Here is a 20,804-nt window from a genome sequence, read left to right on the forward strand (position 1 = left end):
AATAATAACTTGCGTATGGATGGATTATATGGTGTAATTCAATCATTTTTTTAGGAGTCAATGATTTTATGTATTTTTTTAATGAATATGTTTATATGTATATAGAAATATTGTTATGAATATGGTAGTTTTATTTTTATGACGTAAAATGATTAATATTACAATAAAAATTGAAAACTGTTTTTTCATTTTTAAAAACGTTTAATTAATACTTGACCTCCCACAAACAAATCACATCATTGTTTCTATTTTTTAAAAAACAGGATAATTTTACTTATTATAATATAATACTTATAGATATTGGTAATTGAAATTTTCCATAATCTAATTATTAATTTAAATTAAACAATAATTATTCATATAAAGAAAAAAAATGTGTAAGCATGTAATGCATTCATATAATTATTACTGTGTATATATATATGTAAAGCAAAAACACCTTAATTGATCTCTCATGATGTACCAAATTTTTTACCCAAAATACCTTTTCCATTGCACTATTATTTTATGAATGAAGCAAAATGTACAATTCAAGAAAATTAAAACTCAAATATTAATTTAAAAAAATACTTTTAACCTCATTATATTTCATATTAAAATTTATTTTATAAACACTGAAAAATATTCAAAATTTAATTTTGTGCACAAATTTTTCAATATTAGTTGACCGATGTTTAGACCGAAAAAGGTGAGAAATGATGAGCAATTGCGCATCCGGGGAATCGAACCCCGGTCAGTACCGTGGGAGGGTACTATGATACCACTACACTAGATGCGCTTTTTATTTGATTGTTAATAACATAATATACGAATTCTTGGAAAATATAGCATATGACAAAAATCACATTTATTCGGCTTTCTAATATAAAATTATTGCGAAAGTTGGATTCGATTGAGACCCAAAGTTTCTACGGTATAAATGACATCCGTCTCTTGTGTGGATGTGAATAGGGCACTAAACAATTCGAGTTGATTCGTAAATTTTTTAATAAATTTAATAAATAATTGGTTCGAAACTCAATCCGAACTCGAAAAATGTTCGAATTTTTTTAAGCCAAACTCGAGCCCAAATTATTTGTCGATAGTTCATAAGCCGCTCGCGAATAATAATATTTTATTAGTATAATACTAACTATATATTAAATACATATACATTTCGAGCTTTCGGACATTTCGAGCTTTGAAATTTTCATTCTCGAACTTTAATATCCATATAATAGTTCGAATAGCTCATAAATATATTCGAATATTTTGAGTCGAACTCGAGCTGAAAAATTTAAAAAAACTTGAGCTTCAAATCGAGTTCGACTTAAATATACTTAATTCGAACAGAATTCAAACATTAAAATTTTACTAACATTCGTCTCGAATCGATTGGTCGTGGAACTAAGATAATGAAAGAATTTATCTTTGACATTAAAGTACAATCCGTACATACAAATACTTCGTTTACAGTCTCTTTAAATTTGTTCGGGTTCGACATCCTTGTACGCCTCGTCTTTCCTCTTCTTCCTTTCCCTCCACCTTCACATAAGGATGTTTAATGAAACAACCCTCACTCCCATGACATTTAAATTAAATAAATAACATACGCGGAAGCCTTAACATTTAAAAAGGAAAGAACAATATATCCTTTACATCATAAACATTATCAATACTAATATACATGATCGTTCACAAAATAGCATTCAACTCATCACCACAAGCCAACATACTAACTTGTTTTTCCCCTCATTCATTTAACAAACTACATGATATTTTAAAACTTCTCATGTTCATTGTATCCCAAATAAAAAGTGACATGATAACAAGTCTTTCCCATGGCATTCTATATGACTTCTTCCGCCTCGAACAATCAATTTCACTTCTTTTTATCACCTGCATCACATGACATAAATGGAATGAGAATAAACTCAGTAAGTAGAAAGCTATACATAGCAATTACATATATATAACTTTGGCTTAAAACGTTGGCAATGAAAGTAGAGCGATACTGTCTTCAATGAACATTACATAATCAAGGCAATATGGATAGTATCTCATGGCATGAGTGAAAGGAAAGGAAATGATAGTCTGTGACCTGTGACCTGTTAATAGTATCTCTTTGATATATAAATATATCAAAACTGTGAGAGATACTCATAATCATGTGATTGGTCAATGACATGCATGAATTACTATCATTCCTTGGCTTTAATCATAGGAGCTCTTATTGAGGCATTTATACAAACACTTGGTAGGCACAATGGTGTGTTAGCTCCTTGATCAATGAATTCAATGAAAATCCTTGAACAATAAACATATAACAATATATAGATCAAATATATACCAATGAAAGGAGCTAATTATCAATAAACTTGGCTTATATACATATATTCATCATGTGAGCTCAAGGAGAAGTTTCTACTTACTACCCACAATCACTATGATGGCTATGATGATCTTGAATGAATCCTACAACAATAATCACAACCATAATCATAAATCATCTCCAATAATCCAATGAATCATGAACCCAACTTAACCCTTAATACTCCAAACCCTTATAAACTCCAAGAATAGTAAGTTCTTACCTTGAAGTTTGAAGAATTAGGTAGGAGCAACTAAGAAATATAGTATAATATTTAAATTTGGAGTGAAGAATTGAAGGGAAGAAAACTTGAGGGAGGAAGGGTTTGATCGATCAAGGAGAAGAGAAAGGAAATTGGAAATAAGAATAAGCCATATCCAATGCAATATATAAACCTTTTAGAGCCTAAAAACGTGTTTTTATTTTTTTTACAGATTGTTGGGCGCATATGCGCGACTTTCCGGGCGCATATGCGCGCCATGTTCTGCCCATCCGGCGCATATGCGCGAGTTCTGGAACATATGCGCGCCATATTCTGCCGAAAAACTCATTTCTAACTTCCGAATTAGCAAAAGTGGTCATCTTGAAAGTTGTAGCCCTATGTGTTTTCTTAAATCTTCCACTGGTTTCACGTCATTTGGAGGTCTGAGTAAAAAGTTATGTCCATTCTCCCAACATGTGTCAGTGCAGGAACAACGAAACACACGACACATTTCGGGTCACTTTTGGCTCGTCTTCCCTAATGATTTGAACAAAACTCAAAACATGAAAGTTATAGCCTTATATCTTATCTTTCTAATGGAAATGGCCTCGCATCAATGGGATCAATATACAATACATTATGCTAAAAACCACAACTACTGCCACATTTTTCATACCGTTTCTGCACTTCAATTTCCTATTTGGCTCAAGATCAACTTTCTATTATAAGCATTCATTTCCATAATCATCACCAACTATGAACATAATACCAAAACAATAATCATTCCAGAAACATATCCATAACCAGTAACCATTCAACAAAATCCATATCAGTAAATCATAAAGCATGATCATAACAACAATAAACCATAAGGATTAACATGATAAAAGGTTGGGCTATTACATTTAATGTTCGAGATCCGTAGGAAACACCACCTTTGCCCCGATTGTTATATATATTAGTGATCGATGATGTGTGTTATGTAATTTTCAGTTTTTAAAAAAATTGTTTATCAAATTTATATATTCTAACACTAGCAGAATGTTTGTTGATGATACCCTTGAAGGGCTCGGATCATTCTTGGACTCGAGCGGAAAGAGAAAAATTAAAACAAGTCAAAATCCAATATGTTGTAAAGAGTAGAGTACAGGTAAAATTTAGACAGGATACTCCAGCCCGACCATGGTACTTTCTCCTGACCAGGGTGACCAGAGTACTTTCGCCCGACCAGGGTACTTTCGCCTGACCAGGGGTATTCCAGCCCAACCAGGGTACTACAACCCAACCAGGGTATTTTCGCCCGACCAAGGTACTTTCGCCAGGGTTTAGGTCACCTAACCAGTATGGGTCACCATGCATCATTAGCATGATCATCAGGGCCCATTACAAGATCCAAATAGTATGGGACACCATGCCTATTAATAGATGACATGACATGGGCAGTTGTCAGAATACAGAGCACGGGCAGCTGTCAAATCAGGAACAATGTCCATGCACAATAATCGAGGTCATATTCTCCCCTATAAATACCCATGTTTGCTCATTTAAACAAGATATGGCAATTTACTACATTCAATAAATTCTCTCTCTACTTGGTGAACCTTGTACTAACTTGAGCGTCGGAGTGGCTTCCGACGCCCACTGACATGATCTTGTTGAGTGTGTGTAGATTGTCTGACCCCGGGCAGACCAGGACAGAGCACCCGGACAGTCCAGGAAAGAGCACCCGGACAGTCTAGGACAGAGCACCCGGGCAGAGCAGGCCAGAGTACCTGGGCAGACCAAGACAGAGCACCCGAGAGACCAGGCGATCACTCGGGATCATCCCATCAGGCCATGTAATACTCATCCTATTATATTAAAATCTTTATAGGGAAAATACACTTCTCTGCTCGGGTAGATTTCCCACCCCAGCTCGTCCAATCTACCCGGGCGACATCATTGGCGCCGTCTGTGGGAAATTAGATCTATAGATCTAGATATGGTTTCTATTCAAAAATAAGTCCGATCAGCCCGACACTCAGATGTTATATGTGGAATTCATATGGGCTCAAAGCTCGTCAGTTATCCCGGATTGGCGTAGAAGAGCATTTGCTATGCACTAAGTAGCATACAGCTATATTAGTCACCTAATTTAGCTCAACCAGAGAAGTTTCACTATACCAAAAATGAATTCGGATTCAGTGTTTCCAAGTTAGTGATTTGGTTTTTAATAAAACAAATACAACAGAAAAAGCAAAATCTTTTAAGTCCATGAGGTATGAGGCCCCGACACTTTATCTAAAGTCCGGGAGATATGAGGCCCCGACACCATATATTAAGTCTGGGAGACATGAGGCCCCGTCATATTCTTGTAAATCCTGGAGACATGAGGCCCCCGTTATTCTCTAAGTCCAGAGATCCGTACCCTAGCTCGGGGCTCCACACCTCGACCATTATATAAGCCTAGGGCTCTGTACCCTGGCTCGGGGAACCACATCTCGACTATTCCTAAGTCCCGGGACATGCTCCCTGGCCCAAGGCTCCGTACCTTGGTTATTAATAAGCTCAAGGCTCCGTACCCTGGCTCGGGGCACCACACCTCGACCATTCTCAAGTTCCGGGACGTTCTCCCCCGCCTCAAGGCTCCGTACCTTGGTTATTAATAAGCCCAGGGCTCGGTACCCTGGCTCGGGGCACCACACCTCGATTATTCCCAAGTCTCGGAACATGCTCCCCGGCCCAAGGCTCCGTATCTTGATTATTAATAAGCCCAGGGCTCCGTACCCTGACTCGGGGCACCACACCTTGACCATTCTAAGTCCCGGGATCCGCTCCCCGGCCAGGGTTCCGTACCCTGGTTATTCTGTAAGTCCAGGGATCAGTACCCTAGCTTGGGGCTCTGCACCTCGACCATTCATTAAAGTACATGGATCTGTTCCCTGGCTCGGGGCTCCGCACCCGAGTTATCCAGTAAAGTCCAGGAGACATGAGGTCCCGACATCTTATACTTAAGTTCGGGAGACATGAGGCCTCGGCATCTTATTCTTATGTCCGGGAGATATGAAGCCTCGACACACTATTTTACAGTCCAAGAAACATGAGACCCCGTCACCTCATCCCATCTCTGAAAGACATGAAGCCCCCGATTCTTTTATAGACAAATTGACTAACTTTCTGTAGAAGTCCAAACATGATTGATCGTGACAGCGAGTATGACTCTAGCCCGACTATTTAAGGAGGGAGTGATGATACCTTGGGAAGGGCTCGGGTCATTCTTGGACTTGAGCGGAAAGAGAAAAATTAAAACAAGTTAAAATCCAATATGATGTAAAGAGTAGAGCACGAGTAAAATTTAGACAGGGTACTCCAGCCCGACCAGGGTAATTTCGCCTGACCAAGGTGACCATGGTACTCCAGCCCGACCAGGGTACTTTCGCCTGACCAGGGTACTCCAGCCCGACTAGAGTACTTTCTCCCGACCAAGGTGACCAGGATACTTTCGCCTGACCAGGGCATTCCAGCCCGACCAGGGTACTTTCGCCCTACCAGGGTATTTCGCCAGGGTTCAGGTCACCCGACCAGTGTGGATCACCATGCATCATTAGCATGATAATTAGTGCCCATGACAAGACCCCAACAGTATGGGTCGTCATGCCTATTAACAGATGACATGACATAGGCAGTTGTCAGAATACAGGGCATGAGCAGCTGTCTAATCAGGAACAATGTCCATGCACTATAATCGATGTCATATTCTCCCCTATAAATACACAGGTTTGCTCATTTAAACAGGACATGACAATCTACTGCATTCAATAAATTCTCTCTCTACTTGGTGAACCTTGTACTAACTTGAGCATCGAAGTGGCTACGCTGAAAACCCTTCTGGCGCCCCACTGACATTATCTTGTTGAGTGTGTGCACATTGTCAAACCCCGGGCAGTCCAGGACAGATCACCCGGGCAGTCTGACCGACGATTTCGGTTGGGAATAAATCTAGCAAGCGGACTAGGTTAAGTAATAGTATTTGGAGATGAGTCCAGGTATCGTACCCACAGAGATCGATGTTTTAATTACTAGAATATGAATTATTTTTCTTAATTTAGGCTAATAAAGTCAATTGGGGGGAGATAAATTAATTAAAACTAAATCAAACAATTTAAATAAATTAACTAAAGCAAAAAAAATCCAAATTATTAAATTAGACTAAAATTCAAACTATTTAAAGACGACTAAGGCGCACAATGGTACCGAGACAAACTTATAATCCACGTGTCAAATTTAAATTCAATAAATTAATTATTTAATTCACGACGAAATTCCCAAAATTATTCATTAAACGATTCCTCGAATTAATAAACCTAATTCAATCTAACAGTCCAATTATTCCTAAATGAATTTAATTAGATTCAACCGCATTAGATCGCTGTGAAATTCCAGTTTTTCACCCTAAAGTCGCACACTGAAATCGAATACTATTTCTAGTCAATTTAACCATGTGTTGATTGATGTGTGAAGCAAATATTAATCTATCGCCTTCCGGTTTTAGATTAACCAACAAATATTCTATTTAATTGGTCAGATTAAAAGAACACGTGATAAACGACATCAATCAATGAATAAAATAAATAATCTAATTGAATCAAACTCAAAACATCAAAAAATAATATGTCTCGGCCCTATCATGGCCTTAGTCTATAAAAATCTAATCCATAAACTTAAAATAAAATTGCAATTCATTGTTTAAATTCAATGCAGAAAACATGACTAAGAAGGAATGGAAAGAGATTCTTTGTAATTTGTAGCGTGTGAGGAATTCCTCGCTGGTTTTGCCTTCCTTCTTCCTCCCCTTTTTTCTTCTTCCGCGCTGTTCTCCTATTCCGTCTCCTTCTGTGCTTCTGTTAGGCCAGCCCCCTTTCTTCTGTACGCTTCTGCCCTTTTATTCTTCTTAATGGGCCTCCTCCTTCCTTTCCTTTTTAAGCTCATCTCTGTAAAAGAAAGTGTAGATAAGATATTTATACAGATTTACATATATTTTTCCAAGATTTCAATATCATCAAGGAATAGAATATAAGAGTATTTAATTTCCTTTCTTCTGATATTTTGTTCCCTTTGAAATCTAGTATATTTATATTATCTCTCAATTTAAACACTTTTCACTTTTTATTCAAATCTACCATTATTAATTAAACTAAGCACATAATTAGGATAAAAAGTCTAGATAAGGGCAAATATTATTAAATCAAATCCCTAAAATCTTTGTAAGATTTTGCCTTATCATCCCCCCCACACTTAAGCCTTTGTTCGTCCTCGACCAAATTAGAGAATAAAAATATAACCGAGGAATATTCAATGATTCACCACAACGAATGACACAATCAACACTTTTCAACCTACCAAATTCCGTCACACTCAATCAAAATATCACACTTCGAAAATCGTAAAATTCACTTTCGTTGCAACTTTAAAACTCAAGCATTCACTAGAAAAGATCAAGATAATGAGACGTGTGTAGTGTGGAAGTCAAAACTCATATTCCTCAAAGGTGTTTTAGTTCAAGGAATGCTCATATTTTCTGGATTTTTTTTTATATAAAGAAACTCTCCATAAGCTTATCTTTCATATCTTTATCCACTAAATGTTGGAGGAATATGACCCGGTTAATAGGTCTTTTTAAGCTTATAACGTTAGGCCACGACTCACGGATACAATAAAGGTAGGGATATTCAAAATGAGAGAAAATAAACAATCATTCCTTCAGCGCATTCCTTCATCTCCTATCTTCCTTCCTTTATTGAATTTCATCATTCCTCCAGCTTTTTTCATCTTCCTTTTACTCTCATTCATATTCCCCCATATTTTTTTCTCTTCCTCCATTTTTTTTCGATCTTCAACAACATTCCCTTTTAAGTTTTTCAATCACCACATCATACACCGTTCAATCCTCTTTCTTTTCTTTTATAATTATATATATCTTTTCATCAACTCCTTTCTCATTCTTTATGATTTTTTTCAAACTCCTCCAATTTTTCTTATCAACCAGCACACGAGAGTTATTGAAAATTTTAAAGCGCTAAAGAATTTATTTCTCTCAAAATTAAGGTAGAGGAATAATGTATGAGCTAAAATTGGGTAGTTGATGTGGGATTTTGAAGGAATACGAATGGGGGCTAATTATATGTCTTTGACACACTCCATTCGATTTATTAGGCTCAAAAGGGAATACTAGGGATATGAATGATGCATTGGGTAGGCTCGAAAGGCTCAAACGGTCCAAAGATCGCCTAAATCATCCCTAAGTCATTCTCCTCCGTATTTTCGCCTCGAAAGATAATCGGACAAGTTCTAGAATGTTTCTTTTATTTATCTTTTTTTCTCATTTTTTTTCATGAGCTCGCCTTTTACCAATTCACGATTAATTCATATAAGTATGACCTAAAGTGCATAGATGATGTCTCAAAACATGATACAAATCTAGTTTGTGCTCAAATCCTTCTGCTACAACTACAGCTCATCTCAATCAATTCTAGGTATGATGTAATTTCTTGGGTGATCAAAGATTTAGAAAATCAATTAGTGTGTCATGTAATCACAAGTGCAGTTTCTCAAAGAATAACCAGAAAAATTTTCATGCTCGAGGATTAAACATTGAAGCACATGTTAAGTGTGGTGTCGTGAAACAAACACAAATAAAATCACCCCCCCCCCCCCCCACACACTTTAGATTTACACTGCCCTCAGTGTCATGCCATTCAAAAAGAATATAGAATTTGGATGTAGAATAGTAAGAGAACACTTCCCTGACAGTGTGTTTTAAGTTCCATGGAGTGGTACATGGGGCCGGATGGTAGAATTCCCCACTGCTGGAAATCTTGTATTTCAACAGTATAGCCTTTCCAGAGTCTAAGTCATCTTACTGCATTCCAATATTCCCTACACACACCAAAATCACAGAGAATTAACTAATAGAATGAAAAAGTAAAAAAAATAAAAAATTTAAAACGAAATAAAATAAATCACTGGGTTGCCTCCCAGCAAGCGCTAAATTTCTTGTCTATAGCTAGACAATTCCTTTTATAGATTAGGTTGGATCGTGCAAAGGAGTACTCGGCTCCTCTTGCTCCACAATTCCTTCATGAAAAATTTTCAGTCGATGTCCATTCACTTTAAAGGGATTTCCAGAATCTCCACGGATTTCTACAACACCAAAGGGAAAAACTTCAGTAACAGTAAAAGGCCCGGACCATTTGGAACGAAGTTTACCTGTCATGAGTTTCAAACGAGAGTTATAAAGAAGAACTTTTTGTCCAGACTCAAATTCTCTGTGCACAATCCTTGCATCATGCCACTTCTTTGTCTTTTCCTTGTAGATTTTCGCATTCTCATATGCATCAAGACGAAATTCCTCCAGCTCATTGAGTTGTAGAAGACGCTGATAACCTGTAGCTTGCACATCAAAGTTCAAAATTTAGTAGCCCATAATGCCCTATGCTCTAGTTCAACAGGAAGGTGACAAGCTTTTCCAGAGACCAAACGAAAAGGGGAAGTTCCTATAGGGGTTTTAAATGCTGTTCTATATGCCCATAATGCATCATCTAATTTACTAGCCCATTCTTTCCTCGAAGATCCAACGGTCTTCTCAAGAATTTTCTTAATCTCCCTATTTGACACTTCTACTTGACCACTAGTTTGAGGATGACAAGGTGTTACCACCTTGTACGTGACCCCATACTTAGTTAACAGAGAATCAAAATAATGATTACAAAAGTGTTTTCCCCCATCGCTAATAATGGCTCTAGGTGTGCCAAATCTTGCAAAAATATTTTTCTTTAAAAATTGGATCACAACCTTAGAGTCATTGGTTCTACAAGCACTTGCTTCCACCCACTTGGATACGTAATCCACAGCCACCAAAATATATTTATTTCCTAAGGAATCTGGAAATGGCCCCATGAAATCAATTCCCCACACATCAAACAATTCAAAGATTAAAATATTATTCAATTGCATTTCGTGTCTCCTTGAAATATTACCAACACGTTGGCATTCATTGCAATTCAAAACATAAGTGTGTGCATCCTTGAACATTGCAGGCCAGTAGAATCCAGCTTTAAGGATTTTTGTAGCAGTTTTACTTGCCCGAAAATGTCCTCCAATTGGACCACTATGACAATGAGAAAGTATAGAACTTACCTCTTCCGCTGGAATACACCTACGAATAATGCCATCTGCACAAATTCTAAACAAAAGAGGATCTTCCCAAATATAATATTTTAAATCTGAAAAGAACTTCTTTTTCTGCTGATATGTAAGATGAGAAGGAATAAATTTGCATGACAAATAATTGACTAAATCAGTATACCATGGTAAATTAGAGATGGCATAAAGTTTCTCGTCAGGGAATTCATCTCTAATTACATACTTACCTTCCTCGGGCTTCTCCAATCTCGATAGATGATCAGCAACTTGGTTTTCAGTCCCCTTGCGATCCACGATCTCTATGTCAAATTCTTCCAATAGAAGGATCCATCTTATCAATCTTGGCTTGGCATCCTTCTTGTTTAAGAGATACTTCAAAGTTGAATGATCCGTGGACTATCACTTTACTCCCTACAAGGTATGGCCGAAACTTGTCCAAAGAAAAAACAACAGCCAGCAACTCTTTTTCTGTGGTGGAGTAGTTCAATTGAGCTCCTGAAAGTGTCATGCTTGCATAGTAGATTACATGCAAGAATTTGTCCCTCTTTTGCCCCAAAACAGCCCCTAAAGCAATATCACTTGCGTCACACATGAGTTCAAACGGTAGATGCCAATCTGGTGCAACAATGATCAGGGTTGTGGTCAACTTTTGCTTTAATGCCTGAAAAGCTTGTAAACAATCCTAAAAAAAAACAAAAGGAACATCTTTCATTAGCAAATTAGTTAAAGGCTTAGTAATACTTGAGAAATCCTTGATAAATCGCCTATAAAAACCTACATGCCCAATAAAGCTACGAATTCCTTTGACATTAGTGGGAGGAGGAAGCTTTTCTATGATCTCTACCTTAGCTCTATCCACTTCAATACCTTTTTCAGAAATTTTGTGACCAAGGACAATTCCTTCCTTTACCATGAAATGACATTTCTCCCAGTTAAGTACAAGATTCGTTTCTTCACATCTCTTTAGCACTTTTGACAAATTAATCAAACAAGAGTAGAAGGAAGAACCAAAAACAGAAAAGTCATCCATGAAGACCTCAATATACTTTTCAACCATATCATGAAAAATCGACATCATACAACGTTGAAAAGTAGCATGAGCATTACACAAACCAAATAGCATTCTTTTATAAGCAAATGTACATAGGGACAAGTAAAAGTTGTCTTATCTTGATCTTCGGGGTCTATGGGGATTTGCATATATCCAGAATATGATGCGATCGTGGTAGCCTTGCACGGGAGTATGAGCAAAGAAGATGGATTTACGTGCGAGGAGCAAAATGATGAAGGGGTCGTGATGCATGGGAGTATGTTGGAAGGCCAAAGGAACATGATTCAAACATTATTCTCATCGGCCGAGTCTGCACGGACCAGCACACGGACCTGCACACGGGGTCCGTGTCCTTTACACCCTGAGATGAGCAACTACAAAGCCTACACGGACCTGAAGACGGACCCAGGCACGGGGTCCGTGCCCTACTACATAGGCGAAGACCGTGTCTACACGGACCCGTACACGGAGGTGAGCACGGGGTCCGTGTCCCTTGTTCCAGCTGAAGTTGTTACCCGAGTGTACACGGACCCGGACACGGAGGCACACACGGGGTCCGTGTCCTAGAGTTTTGGCCGAGAAAAATTACCTTTTCTAGAGTTTTATTATTTTGGGAGACTAGATCTTTGATATCTTTCCTTTATTATAATGTATTAGGGACGAAAATTACACACAATACACATAATATTTTGAGTTTATCAAACCCTTTGAGAATTTTCTCTCAACTTTTCAAAGCCAAGCTTTGTTAAATCAAAATCAAACTTATCAAAGTTTTTAACTTTGTGGCGTTTTTCGATCGTTGCTTGTGCGGATTGTCGTAGGCAAAGTTCTTCGAAGGTTCGTATAGTTTTCGATTGTTTATCCTCGTGTTTATTTGTTGCTAAACTCTTGCTAGTTTAGAGGTGAATATCACACAATACTTGATTCAAAAGATCGGGAAAAACACACGAATCTTAATATCGTAATTGAATAGAGGGTGCGATTTATTTTTAATCGTGTTTGTTATTTATTCGTGTCAAGATTCACATCATTTGGTATCAGAGCTTTAGGTTTATTGAATTCAAGTTAGTTATCTTGTTTTTAAATTGCAGATCTGTATTATTTCTTCGTTATTTTCAGATCTGTTTTGTTCTATCGTTCTTCGTAAATTTTTTCGTGAATCTGTGATTCTCGAAATTTGTTGGTGATTTTTTTTTGGGATTTTCGAGTAGTACTCAAGCCAAAAAAAAAAAAGAGTACAAAAATTCCGAAAATTCACCATTATTTCTTTTTGATATATTGTTCTATTCCCTTTAGAGAGTCATATTCAATTGCCTCTCGCAGTAAAAAAAAAAAAAAATTTCCCTATATTCGAATTTCTTGTCTACACAGTCCAAGTGAGTCGGTCGCATTTGTTCACAAGTTTGAACCTTGATTGTTTGATATACCCGCAATACAAAGCTTGAGCACTTCCAAGAGAGCTTTCAAAATTCGAGTGATACACTTGAGTGCGAGTGACTTTTCTTTGGAGTGAACGGTGAGTATTTGTTGTGAGCAAACAAAATTGTGAGGAAAAAAAAAACGAGAGAATTTCTTTGGAGTGACCGTGAGCATTTGGGTGAGGATTATTTTATTTTTACTAACCTTTTCTTGCAGGTACAAATTTGAAATTAAATGGAGAGGGAGGTAGGAGATAGTTCGAATTCGGGGGTGTCTAAGGCCCAAATGGATGCGTTGTTTGGGGATTTTAGTAGGGCGATGACGACCCAAATGGAGTCGTTGCATGAGAGGTTGGGTAAACTTGAGGTTAGTGTTAGTGGGGGTAAACCTAAGCCTAAGGATTTGGGTAGAGATGACGAGGAGTATGATCTAGGAGGAGGCGATGAGAGTCAAAATGAGAATTGGGGTAGGAATGGAAGAGATAGAGGATTTGGTAGAGGAAGAAGGGAAGCCATGCGGGGTAGATATGAGGAGACTAGGGAAGATGGTCACATGGGTAGCATTAAGATGAAAATCCCTTCATTCCATGGGAAATCGGACCCGGAGGCGTACCTAGAATGGGAAAAGAGGGTAGAGTTTGTTTTTGAATGTCACCACTACTCCGAACAAAAGAAGGTGAGGTTGGCGGTGGTTGAATTCTTAGATTATGCTCTCATTTGGTGGGATCAATTAGTGACCACTAGGAGGAGGTGTAATGAGAGGCCTATTGAGTCTTGGGATGAGATGAAGAGCGTGATGAGAAAAAGGTTTGTGCCTAATCACTATTATAGGGAGATGTTTAAGAGGCTTCAAACCTTGAGGCAAGGGTCAAGGAGTGTTGAGGACTACTATAAGGAGATGGAGGTAGTCATGATTAGGGCCAATATTGAGGAAGATAATGAAGCAACCATGGCTCGTTTTCTTTGTGGCTTAAACAGGGAAATCCAAGATCAAGTTGAGCTTAGGCACTACTTGGATCTAGACGAGATGGTGCAAATGGCCATAAAGGTGGAGCAACAACTAAAAAGGCGTGGAGTTGGCCGCACCAACCAAACTGGAGGTTCGTCTTCTTCTTGGCAATCCAATTTTGTGAAGCGTGAGGAGAATAAAGTGGAGTCCAAGCCAAGATTTGACACTAAGCAAGAGGCGCCTAAACAAGGAGTCCAAGGTAAATCTGAAACTCCTTCTAATCGTTCTAGGGATACTAAATGCTTTAGATGTCAAGGGTTGGGTCATATTGCTAGTGAATGTCCTAATAAGAGGGTGATGGTTTCGAATGCTTATGGTGAGTATGAGTCCCAAAGCGAGGGTAGTGATGATGATATGCCTGCATTGGAGGATCCCAATGAGGGATATGAGGCGGTTGTAGGAGTATCATTGGTGACTAGGCGTATCATGATTGGCCAAGTCGAGGAGGAGGAGACCAATCAAAGGGGGAACTTGTTCCATACTAGGTGCTTTGTGAACGAAAAGGTTTGCAACGTTATTATAGATGGGGGGAAGTTGCACTAATGTGGCTAGTGTTGAGATGGTGGAGAAGTTGAGTTTGCCTACTTTAAAGCACCCTCAACCATATAAACTTCAATGGTTGAATGATTGTGCGGAAGTGACGGTTAGCAAACAAGTACTAGTATCTTTTTCGATTGGAAAGTATAGTGATGAGATTTTGTGTGATGTGGTGCCCATGCATGCTTGTCATATCTTGTTGGGTAGACCTTGGCAATTTGATAGGAAGGTAACACATGATGGTTTCAAGAATAGGTACTCATTTGTCCTAAACAAAGAACCAATTGTATTAATACCTTTGTCACCAAAACAAATACTTGAGGATCAATTGAAAAAGAAAAAAAGAGATGAGGCCGAAAAAAAGAGTGTCCAAAAGAGTGAGATGGCCTTAGAAAAAGAAAAAGAAAAATATATGGTCGAAAGAAAGAGTGAACAAAAGAGTGAGATGACCATAGAAAAGAAAAAAGAGAGAGAAAAAGAGGCCAAAGAAAAAGAAAAGAAAAATCATTTGATGGCCCAAAGGAGTGAAAAGAGTGAGGTTGAGAGTTGTTTATTATTGCAAAAACCATTACATGTACCTTTGTACAAAGTGGTTTACCCATATTGTGATGAAATCGCCGGTTCAATCCCGAGCATTGTTATTTCTTATTTGCAGGATCTTGGAGTTATCATGACAAGGAGACAAGTGAATCCTGTCGAAGGGAGAACCCAAAAGTTTGAGCCTAGAGAATGCAAGTGCAATCACGGCGAGGTAAGGTTAGTTGCCACTACAACAACTATGAGGTATGATTTTCTTCTTTACCTTAATTCATTGTTGTCTTGTCTTCAAGAATTATGGGAGCAACTTGAAAATGTGATGTTTAGGAGATATGAATGTGATTTAATCTTGTTGCCGAAGTGTCATAGAAATGAGGAGGGAGATGTATTGCATGAATTAGATTCGAATGTTATTGATTTTGAGTGTTCAAAGTTTGTCCAATTGACACTTTGTCATGACAATGACCTATGTGCATTAGAATTAAATTCATGTGGTGAGTTAAATGAATATAATAATTTCTTTGTTCATGATGAATATAATTTTAAGGAGATTAAATTGTTCATGTTATGCTCATTTTATGAAATAATCATTAGTGAGGCGTATTGTTGTGATTTCATCATTGACAAAATTCATGGATTTCTATGTTGGTTGCATATGAAGAGGTATGTTAAATGGAATAGCAAAGAATGCATTGCCTATAGGGCTAGGGCACCTGAGCTTGATTTCTATAAGTTGCTTGAAGCCTTTCTTATTCCTAGTGAGCTATGGTCGTACACGTGTATGGATTTCATTTTTGTGTTGACTAGGTCTAAGAAGGGGAGGAACTTGATTTTTGTGATACTTAACGGTATTCTATCATTTTATGTCATTTATTATTTGATATATGTTGATGTTGGTGAGTTGATAGTGAATGCTGCCATGGAGTTAGGGATCAAGGCGTTGATGGCGCGTGTGGGCAATGGCATCTACAAACTTGCGCTTAAAGGTAAGTATGTTGATAATATCCTCTTTGTTGTTACTAACTTGCTTCGTTTTTGTGCAAGGGGGCAAGATTTGAGGACAAATCCTTTTCAAGAAGGGGAGGATGATGCGATCGTGGTAGCCTTGCACGGGAGTATGAGCAAAGAAGATGGATTTACGTGCGAGGAGCAAAATGATGAAGGGGTCTTGATGCATGGGAGTATGTTGGAAGGCCAAAGGAACATGATTCAAACATTATTCTCATCGGCCGAGTCTGCACGGACCAGCACACGGACCTGCACACGGGGTCCGTGCCCTTTACACCCTGAGATGAACAACTACAGAGCCTACACGGACCTGAAGACGGACCCAGGCACGGGGTCCGTGCCCTACTACATAGGCGAAGACCGTGTCTACACGGACCCGTACACGGAGGTGAGCACGGGGTCCGTGTCCCTTGTTCCAGCTGAAGTTGTTACCTGAGTGTACACGGACCCGGACACGGAGGCACACACGGGGTCCGTGTCCTAGAGTTTTGGCCGAGAAAAATTACCTTTTCTAGAGTTTTATTATTTTGGGAGACTAGATCTTTGATATCTTTCCTTTATTATAATGTATTAGGGACGAAAATTACACACAATACACATAATATTTTGAGTTTATCAAACCCTTTGAGAATTTTCTCTCAACTTTTCAAAGCCAAGATTTGTTAAATCAAAATCAAACTTATCAAAGTTTTTAACTTTGTGGCGTTTGTCGATCGTTGCTTGTGCGGATTGTCGTAGGCAAAGTTCTTCGAAGGTTCGTATAGTTTTCGATTGTTTATCCTCGTGTTTATTTGTTGCTAAACTCTTGCTAGTTTAGAGGTGAATATCACACAATACTTGATTCAAAAGATCGGGAAAAACACACGAATCTTAATATCGTAATTGAATAGAGGGTGCGATTTATTTTTAATCGTGTTTGCTATTTATTCGTGTCAAGATTCACATCAGAATAACCATCTAAAAAACAATAGAAAGCATGACCTGCCAAACGCTCTAACATTTGATCAACAAAAGGTAAGGGGAAGTGATATTTTCTTGTGGCATCATTCAATTTGTGATAATCAATACAAACACGCGACCCAGTCACAGTTCTAGTGGGGATTAATTCGTTATTTTCATTTTCAACAACAGTGATTCCCCCTTTCTTAGGAACAACATGCACATGACTTACCCACTTGCTATCGGATATAGGAAAGATCATACCTGCATCAAGGAGTTTGATTACCTCCTTTTTGACGACCTCTTGCATAGCTGGGTTCAATCTCCTTTGAGGTTGAGTAGTGGGAGAGTGCTCCTTCTCCATTAAAATTTTGTGCATGCACATGGATGGATTTATTCCCTTGATGTCAGCTATGCTCCATCCAATGGCACATATGTGATCCTTCAGCACTCTCAAGAGCTTATCTTCCTCATCACCTGTCAAGGAAGAAGAAACAATTACTGGCAGTTTATGTTCTTCCTTCAAAAATAAATATTTTAAATGAGGAGGGAGTGGTTTGAGTTCGAGGAATGGGGGTTCTTCTATGGAAGGTTTAAGTGATTTTGGAATATGTCCAAGCTCCCCAATCTTCGAATTCACCGATCTTGGCAGTGGCTTTGATCCCTCTAAAAAGTTCATACATTCCTCCACTTCTTCTCTGCTGGATTCCGTGGACTTTGGGCTAACCAAAAGCTTTTCCAGTGGGTCTTCAATCAAAGTATCCTGCACACTACACTCAACAATATATAGCATATATTCTATGACAATCAGAAGATCCAGGATATTTCATACTACGAAAAACATTAAAAGTTACCTTCTCATCATTCAACCTCAAAACTAACTCACCTTTTTGAACATCTATGAGTGCTCTTCCAGTAGCTAAGAAAGGACGGCCTAAAATAAGGGGGATCTCACGATCCTCCTCCATGTCTAGAACAACAAAGTCAACTGGAAATATAAATTTATCAACTTTAACCAAAAAATCTTCTATAACCCCTCTAGGATATTTAATAGACCTATCAGCAAGTTGAAGGGAAATAATGGTTGGTTTAACTTCTCCAATCCCCAATTTCTCAAAGCATGAATAAGGCATAAGATTTATGCTAGCACCAAGATCACACAATGCTTTGTTAAAATTAGAATTACCTATAGTGCAAGGAATGGAGAAACTACCTGGATCCTTAAGCTTTGGAGGCAATTTATTTTGCAAAATAGCTGAACATTCCTCAAAAAGCTTAACAGTTTCAAAATCAACAAGTTTTATTTTTTTAGTCAAAATATCTTTCAAGAATTTAGCATAAGAAGGCATTTGAGCCAAAGCCTCTACAAAAGGAATATTTATGTGCAATTTCTTAAAAACTTCAAGAAATTTCGAAAATTGTTGATCCAATTGTAATTGCCTTGCTCTTTGAGGAAAAGGAAGTGTATTAATATCAATATTATCATTAGAATAAAATTCCTTACCTTTCTTACCTGTCTTCCGTGTAGTCTGAGTGTTTTGTTCCTTAGCATCTTCCATTTTTGGTTTCATTCCTCCATTATTCTTTTCCTCCATATCTGTAGAATTCTGCCTCTTTGGCTCATCTTTCTCGGCCTTGACCACTGTACTCACTGCATTCACTCCTTTCGGATTTTTCTCAGTATCACTTAGTAGTGTTCCAAGGGGTCGATTTGCTAATTGATTGGCTATTCGACCCATTTGAGCATCCAACCTTCGCAAGATAGCGTCATGATTCTGCAGTCTCGTCTCCATTCCCACAACATGTTTCATCATAAAATCCTCATAAAATGGTCTTTGATATTTTTGCTTGAATCCTGGAGGTGCTGCAGGTACCAATAATCCTTGTTGTCTCACTTGTTGAGGAATGGGCAGTGGAGGAATATGTGTTGGATTGAGGGAATTCTCCGTATTCTTCCAAGATAAATTAGGGTGATTCCTCCATCCTGGATTGTATGTGGAACTGTATGCATTGGATTGCTGTCTCCATTGATTCCCCACAAAATTCACTGCTTCTTCATCAAAGATGGGTTGTTCCTCGATGACTATTCCTTGGACCTGATTTGCTTGATTCGATTTCAGTTGAGAGAATTGATGGGCCAACCCATCAATCTTAGCGGTAAGTGTATTCAACACATCCATTTCAAGAACTCCAGCCTTCTTTTCTCGTTTAATATCTGTCCAACCCGCACTCTTTTCAGCCATATTTGAAATTATTTCAAGTGCAACTCGTGGGGTCTTCCTGTATAAGCTACCATTGGCTGCTGCATCTAGCATGGAACGCACGGAAGGATCAACTCCGTTATAGAAAATCTGAACTTGTTCAGATGAAGAGAAACCATGTTGAGGACACCTCCTCAACATCTTTCTAAATCTTCCCCAAGCTGTATGTAGTGTCTCCCCATCCTTCTGGCGAAAAGATGATATATCAATACGCAGTTGTGCTAGCTTGGTGGGTGGAAATTATTGATTCATGAACATTTCCACCAAACCATTCCATGTAGTAGTAGAACCAGCTGGTAGATTTCTAAGCCATTCTGCTGCTTCACCATGCAAAGAGAAGGGGAACAGTCTCAATCTTATGGCATCCATTCTCACTTCATTGAATTTGATTGTGTCACAGATAGATAGAAATCCCTCCAAATGTGCATTAGGATCCTCGGTCTGCGATCCTCCAAATCTCACTTGATACTGTATCATTTGAATGATAGATGGGTTCAACTCAAAATTATTTGCTTCCACAGTAGGGCGAGTGATGCTAGAACCATAACCTCTAGTGGTTTGTCTAGTAAGATCATAGACAGTGAGATCATCTTCCGCGTTCTCCATTGCTTCAATCCCTGTTGTTTCAACTTTCTCCTCTTGTTTTAATTGTTCTTCCACGTCAAAGTCTGAGGATTTCTCCCTTTGTGCTCTACGTCTCCGTCGAAAAGTATTCTCAATCTCTGGATCAAACGGCTCTAATTCTGTCTCTCCTCTAACACGGCTCATGCACAGTAAGATAATCCCTGAAAATAAATAAACAAACTTTAAACGTACGAATATGTGTAGAATCAACAAAATTAAATAAAAACCTAATCTCAAGAAAATAATAAATCCTAATATTAAACAATTCAATCCCCGGCAACGGCGCCAAAAACTTGACCGACGATTTCGGTTGGGAATAAATCTAGCAAGCGGACTAGGTCAATTAATAGTATTTGGAGATGAGTCCATGTATCGTACCCACAGAGATCGATGTTTTAATTACTAGAATATGAATTATTTTTCCTAATTTAGGCTAATAAAGTCAATTGAGGGGAGATAAATTAATTAAAACTAAATCAAACAATTTAAATAAATTAACTAAAGCAAAAAAAATCCAAATTATTAAATTAGACTAAAATTCAAATTATTTAAAGACGACTAAGGCACACAACGGTATCGAGACAAACTTATAATCCACGTGTCAAATTTAAATTCAATAAATTAATTATTTAATTCACGACGGAATTCTCAAAATTATTCATTAAACGATTCCTCGAATTAATAAAC

At 38.1% G+C, this 20,804-nt stretch overlaps 1 non-coding gene across 1 annotated transcript; it reads right to left on the reverse strand.

Annotated features, from left to right (window-relative positions):
- Positions 1–707: 707 nt before the first annotated feature.
- TRNAG-CCC (transfer RNA glycine (anticodon CCC)) lies at positions 708–778 on the reverse strand. Its single transcript has one exon. It is a non-coding gene; the product is annotated as a tRNA-Gly (tRNA).
- Between the last annotated feature and the right edge of the window lie 20,026 nt (positions 779–20,804).

The sequence above is a fragment of the Primulina eburnea genome, chromosome 6 (assembly GCF_022965805.1).
Source record: "Primulina eburnea isolate SZY01 chromosome 6, ASM2296580v1, whole genome shotgun sequence".
NCBI lineage: Eukaryota > Viridiplantae > Streptophyta > Magnoliopsida > Lamiales > Gesneriaceae > Primulina > Primulina eburnea.